Source organism: Cololabis saira, chromosome 14 (assembly GCF_033807715.1).
Source record: "Cololabis saira isolate AMF1-May2022 chromosome 14, fColSai1.1, whole genome shotgun sequence".
In the NCBI taxonomy this organism is placed as follows: domain Eukaryota; kingdom Metazoa; phylum Chordata; class Actinopteri; order Beloniformes; family Belonidae; genus Cololabis; species Cololabis saira.
This window is the reverse complement of record NC_084600.1, coordinates 3430354-3436874: the sequence shown is the minus strand read 5'-3', so window position 1 is coordinate 3436874 and position 6521 is coordinate 3430354. Positions and strand designations below refer to the sequence as shown.

The 6521-nt window shown below is 39.2% G+C and overlaps 1 pseudogene; it reads right to left on the bottom strand.

Annotated features, from left to right (window-relative positions):
• Positions 1–2153: 2153 nt before the first annotated feature.
• Positions 2154–3532, bottom strand: LOC133460156 (uncharacterized; annotated as a pseudogene).
• Positions 3533–6521: the final 2989 nt, after the last annotated feature.

The following is a 6521-nucleotide window of genomic DNA, read 5'->3' as shown; positions in this document are numbered from 1 at the left end:
AAAATATGAAGACATCAGAGGTAAAAAGGAGAAAAAAAAATCAATAGTTTAGTAATACATATTTGAATGCAATATATATTTTCAACTTAACCTGTTGCATGTTCACAATCAGTCAGGCTTCTTGGTTCTGTGTCTGGTGACAAAAAAATCAGTTTTTTTGCAGACCACCATATTTATTACATTATGTGCATATTCCCTTTTTATTTTTTATTTTTTTGTATTTATTTTATTCTGTTTATCCACACACTTCCTCAGGACCACACTGTAAATTTTTTTGTTGTGAACTTACAGTAAATAATTGGATAAATTTTGCATTACTTTCACAGTAAGGATTACAGCAATATACTGTGAAATATATCACAGAAATTTACTGTAATTTATATCTGTGAGATTACAATGCATTGTTGTAATAACACAACTGAATACTGTAACTTTACAGCTTCAATGACAAAGCAATTACTGTGATATTACAGTACATTACTGGAGAATTACAACCTTTTGCTGTACATCATTACAACAAGGCCCTGTACTTTTACATTGTGTACTGTGAAAGTAATGTACAAGTTGACAATAATTTACTGTGAATTTACAATGTATACTGTGGAAGTCATGCTAAAATTGTTCAGTAATTTACTGTAAAAGTAATGCAGAAGCTTCCATTTACTGTGAATTTACAAACATTGTAAACAAACAACTCTGAGGTAAAGTCAATGTTAGCCCAATGGCATATTTAATAATATTGTACAGCACTACAGAACAATATGTACAATATGAATACAGCAGATGCCAAGAACTTTATTTTCTGCATTTTAAGATGGCTTTTATGACTAGAAAGTTGAATTTCTAGTCATAAAAGCCACCTTAAAATGCAGAAAATGCAGAGAAATTGTGCAAACTTGCAATTCAACTACCTGTCTCACAACTCAACTATTTACTATTTGTCACAAAAACAGTAATGGACAGGATGGGCATGAGGCCTTCATGGCAAGGTAAGAGAGGAAGGGAGAGCGATGAAGGGATGTCGTAAAGGAGTCAGGCGCTCTTCTCAGTCTCACACGCAACAGCATTGTGTAAAAATCTTGTAGTGCAAAGTTGTCTTTAAAAAAAATTACATAAAGAACAAGGCTACTCAAAACTGAGCCTGACACTGCTGCAAAAAATACTATGATGCCCACTCAAAGTCAACAAGTTTCCTCCAAAGGGTGCTCACATGAGGGTTCATTGTTGTCCGCTTCTTGGTCTTTGAGCCTCTTTCAGGATTGATTTTAGCTCCAGTGTTTCCTCATGGGGAGCCTCCATGCTGGGAGTGACTCTGGCCTGCAGGGGGTCGTCCTGGGGGTGGTTCTGGCCTGGATGGTGGTGGAGTTCTGCACCACGGCTTCACCGCTGTGGTGTGGACTCCTCTATCCGTCCGGGCCGGGATGGTCTCTGTGGGCCCCCCCCCCCTTCTAGCTGCGGGCTATGAGACCTCCTGGCGTGGACGGCTCCCTGTTACCGTTTCCTCACCTGGATCCTCTGTGCCTAGCCATGTCTGCACCATGTGTCTGCTTGTGTCTATCTGTGTGTGTGCGGGGAGGGGGAGGGGGAGGGGGGGGGGGGGCACTAATACATTTTATGTTTATGTTTTATGAAAAGCACTTTGTGTTACATTTTTTTTGTATGAAAGGTGCTTTAAAAATAAAGTTTGATTTGATTTGATTTGATTTGATGCCCAGGAAGCACCTGTTAATAAGCAAAGATAGTTTCAGTTTTAAAACAGACTTACAATATGTATTGCAGGCAACATTTATCAAGGTGTTCACCTGTGCCTTTTCCCACATCAAACCCTGGTAGATTTATAATCCAAACTTGTTAGACCTTCCTGTCACCATAATTTGTTGTAGCCAAGTGGTTGATGAGAGGCCATATCAACGTGCGCCGCCACTGAAATGCGTCTTCACGCAATTGACCAGTTAGTAAATTAAACTAAACCCTGTTCAAAGTATGACAAATACATCCTTGTCAATTAAGGATCTGAGAGGATTTTGTTCTGCTTTTAAAGAAAATTTCCTCTACTTCATTCAATACATTCACATTTTGCAATAGACGTTTCGAAATCACATAGCCTGCCCCGAAACAGAATAAACAGCTGTGATTGGACCAGCAGGTATTTGTCAGCATAACGTGTAGATACCCATACTGATCTGCAGAGCGAAACTGAATATGAGTTTGCGAGATCAGGATAGTCTCACCAGGCTAGCCTCAGGTACCTCGTTTATCAGCATTTTAGACCTGAAGACAATCATTAAGTTGGAAGCCTGTACTATAATGTGAATTAGAAGATTAAATGTGATCTTTATAAAATACCTTTGAATGAACTCCAGTGTCGATGATCCAGTGGCAGGATACTCAAGGTTGAAGACGTAACAGCTGCTGAAGAAAGCAGCTACTCCGTGCAAAAAGAAAGGGTGTGGGCCCATCACGACATGTCCCTCGATGGATATAAGCCACCCAGAGGGCTTCATCGTGTCACCTGAAATGAACAGATACAACATTATGTGTTATGAGCACTTTGCGATCTGCTTCAGATAAAAAGGGCTATACAAATGTAATTCTTATAATAATTATTATTTATTGTGATCGGGTAGATTTCTAGAATGAAAACAAAATAATTTGTTAGAAATGTCGATACTACATGAAATTAACATTACCTTGAATGATCGAGCAGGGGGTGCTGGGGAGCTCTGAAGTATTGACGTCCACAGAAGTGGCACATGGCTGTAACATAGTAACACACAATGGCATGGATTTAGGATAAAGGATAAATATTGTTCATTGGTCAGAGGTAGCATATCATACAAGGTAAATGTTGATAATGTAATCACTCATTTTGCATTTTAAATATTCTAATACAAAATCTTACATCAACTTCAAGCATCAAACTCTCTTTCGGTTATTTGAAGTACAACATTAGGAGCAGCAGGATGCAGGCAGCCTTGTCAGAGTCTGGATCATAGCAGGCCAGAACATCATGGATCTTGGGGTTGTCCAGTGTTGCACAGTAATCCAGGATGGTCTGTCCTCGTCGACTAATTTTCTCCTGTAGCTTCTGAAGGACATCGACGTCCGTCAGGAGGCCAAAGTGTGAGAATAGGCATTTCTGAGAGAAGAGAAATGGCCACTCCTGTTTGATCTCAGACATTGCTGCAGCAGGCTCTTTGTTAAGGTATTTCCGCAGGATGATGTATGTCTTTTCCATCATTGGTTCTGCTCTCTCTGCCCCATTCATTCCTTCCTCTGTGTTTACAGACATACAAATGCATTGTTAGTACCCAACACACACAATGTTCAGATCTTGACCAATTACTAAAGTCTAAACAAAATGACCCAAAAAGACAGTAGATGGCATGCCTGAGTAGATGTTCAGCATATCCCTCTTCATATTCTCCAACGTTGCCTCGGTCTCCCCCTCTGGCAAATCTGCTGGGCCCCACCTGACACACCTAGAAGTGGGCATCACAGGGTAACTAACAACGTTAGTACAACGTTAGTACAACGTTAGTACAACGTACAACGTTGTAACTAAGATATCCGCTGGAAAAATATTTTTTCATGGACCGTTTGAATCACTAAGTCATTAAAGTTAAACAGCTAACTGTTAGCCCGGTTTACTAACTAATTACAAAAATGTGCACACATAACTAGTCATTTTTGTCCCATCATTGGTTTTATAAACTTTACAAACACTACATTTGTCTAAACAGTGATAGGGACATAAAAAATTATACCGAAACTCTCGTCATTACTAACCTTACTACTATTAGCAAATGCTGTAAAAGAACTTTAAACAATTTCGGGCCCTTGGTAACAAAATATGAACTGTGTCATGCAATAAACGTTCATTTGAAAGTAAATATTATTATCATATTAAAATAACATGGGTGTAAGTGCTGCAAACACGCATGCTGCTTACCTTCTCCATTCAGCCCAGAAGAGAAATGTGGGATATGGCGCCTTCAGTTCAAAATAGTAGTTCGGTTAGGTCATGTGACTTCCCAGGGTGCATTTCAACACAATATTTCACTGTAATAATACTGTTTAATGCTGTGAAATCCTTGCATTTTTTACTGTGTTGCTGTGATATTACAGACCTTGTTGTGATATAACAGCAGGTTTTAGATTGCAGGATTTTACTGTAAAACAAGAGTTAAATACTGTAAAATCCAAGGATACTGTACTTTTTACAGGTATTCATTGGGATATTACAGGGAAACCTAATTACAACAAGTTACCGTGAAATAATACTGTTAATTATTGTGAAATGCTGGTAAATTTTAACAGTGCACACACAGCATTAACACCCACAGCTGTAAGCATGAAGAGTCAGATAACAGAAGATACTGTTCAGAGTTACAGAGCATGACATTAGATAGCCTCTTTCAGTGTTTTTTTCTTGTTTCCAGTGTTGTGACTGTGTGTGTGTCCCCAGTTTTTTCCTCTTTCATAATTGTGTGTTTCCCACTATCTCCATGTCCAGCGTGTACCCAATAAGGACACACGATTTTGTTGACAATGCTACACAATATTGATATCAGTTTGCTCGTATTTCATAATGTGTGTTTACAGCACACGCCTTGCACCATCGAGCACTCGAGGCAGGCGGCTTGTCCCATATGCAGCAGACTAGGAGGTTGGATTCCCAAAGGTCAGCTGTGCTATGCATAAACAGACACGAACCACTGGCCTGGATGTTTTCAGCATCACGCAAGACAACTCACAGCCAGATAAGCACAAATCAGAAGCAGTGCCTTTCAGAACCTTAAAGCCTTTGAGCGCCATCTGCTTTTAAGCCTATCCAATAGGGGCAAAACCCACCAGGTTACGAAGGACAGGACGATAAATAAAAAGAGATGAGAGAGCGCTGGGAATAGTTGGACTCAAGAAAGAAGGACATCCAAAATGATTCAAAATGGAAAGATAGCTATGCTAGTGTACATGCTGGCATTTCTTGATATTTTGAATTTCTTTCAGCACAAAGCTTGAAGAGGAGCCTGAATGTTATAACCACCACTAAAGCCTCTACAACCATTTCAGCTAAATAAGCTTGATTGTGTTGAATGTGCTTCATTATACAACCTGAAGGACAAGATAGGTGTGCAAATATCCAAACAGACATACACATTAACCAAATTGCTGGTAGGACAGGTTTCAAAAGTGCTAGGAGAATTCAGGAAAGTGGATGCAGTATGTTAACTGTGAGCGGGGATAAAGTGGTGAATGCCAAACATAGGAAATAAAAAGAGCAAGACAACATAATAATTCACTAATAAAGCTAATCTACCTGTACAAGAAGTGCAAAACTCACTCTAGACCCAGTGTTTTGGTTTGTCCCACTTGTAAACTTGAATTTATTTTCTATATTAATCAAATCTGTTTGCAAATTGGATGAACTTCTGTGCAGATGTATGAGCTTAAATGAACACATTTTTCTGGTTGTAGAAAAAAAAAAAATCACAGAAATGTCGACTTCATAATTACACAGTAATGTAATACTAAAGAATAAATGAGACATTAATATGGATGTGAATGTCGGAATCTTAATAGCTGTAAGGTCAATCATAGATATGTGAACATTGTAGTTTTTTTTAAACACTGTTCTCAAACGTGGCATCAAGATGGTGAAACAAGCTCGCTTGAAATATGCCAGACTGCACATCACAATAGTCATATTTTGTCTGTGACAGCTCAGTATAATGCAGTGTACACCCGGCATTAGTCTGTGTTGCTCAAAAATGTGTTTTACAAATTGATTTCGTACTGTCTGAGTGCTTTCTTTACTGTCTGCTGTGAAAGTGAAATTATTCGATATTGCTTTGTGCATCTGCCTTATGTAACCTGTGGACGGTCAGTGATGACATTTGGATTTTCTGCTGTCAGAGCAGCATTTAACTGTGATTCATAATGGATTGCAGTCACTATCTCTACAGAAGAAACAGTTCTTTGGTACAAAAGGGGACTGCTTCTTCCAGGTTGGAGGTGAGTTGTCGCCCCGGGTGATGCGTCGCAGGGTCTTGTTCTTGAGCAAGGTTAAAAATTGAAAAGTGTGAGGAGGACTAATGGATCAGTATTAATGCAGGCAGTGCATCAAACCATTGTGACGAAAATGGATTAAGCCAAAGGGGCAATGTTTTTAAGCTGTCAGTGGATCTACACTCTAATGCTCACCTGTTGTCAGTTTGGGGCTGTGATTAAACACAAACAGCCAGAATTAATTATAGCAAGACTAGGATCAAGTTATTACAATGTGTGAGAAAAGTTTAGCTATTTTCTTGAAATCAGCCATGTTTGTTTGAGATCCACCTCTTTTTTTTTAGTTCTCTTATAGTCTTATTTTATGGAGTTCTCATGGTCTCCTTATGCTTGTATGGGTTTTCTCCGGGTACTCGGCTTCCTCCCACACTCCAAAAACATGTGTTAATTAAAGCTGCAAGCAGCGATGAACGGGCCATCGCCCCCTTGTGCACGTTCAGGCTGCAGTGGAA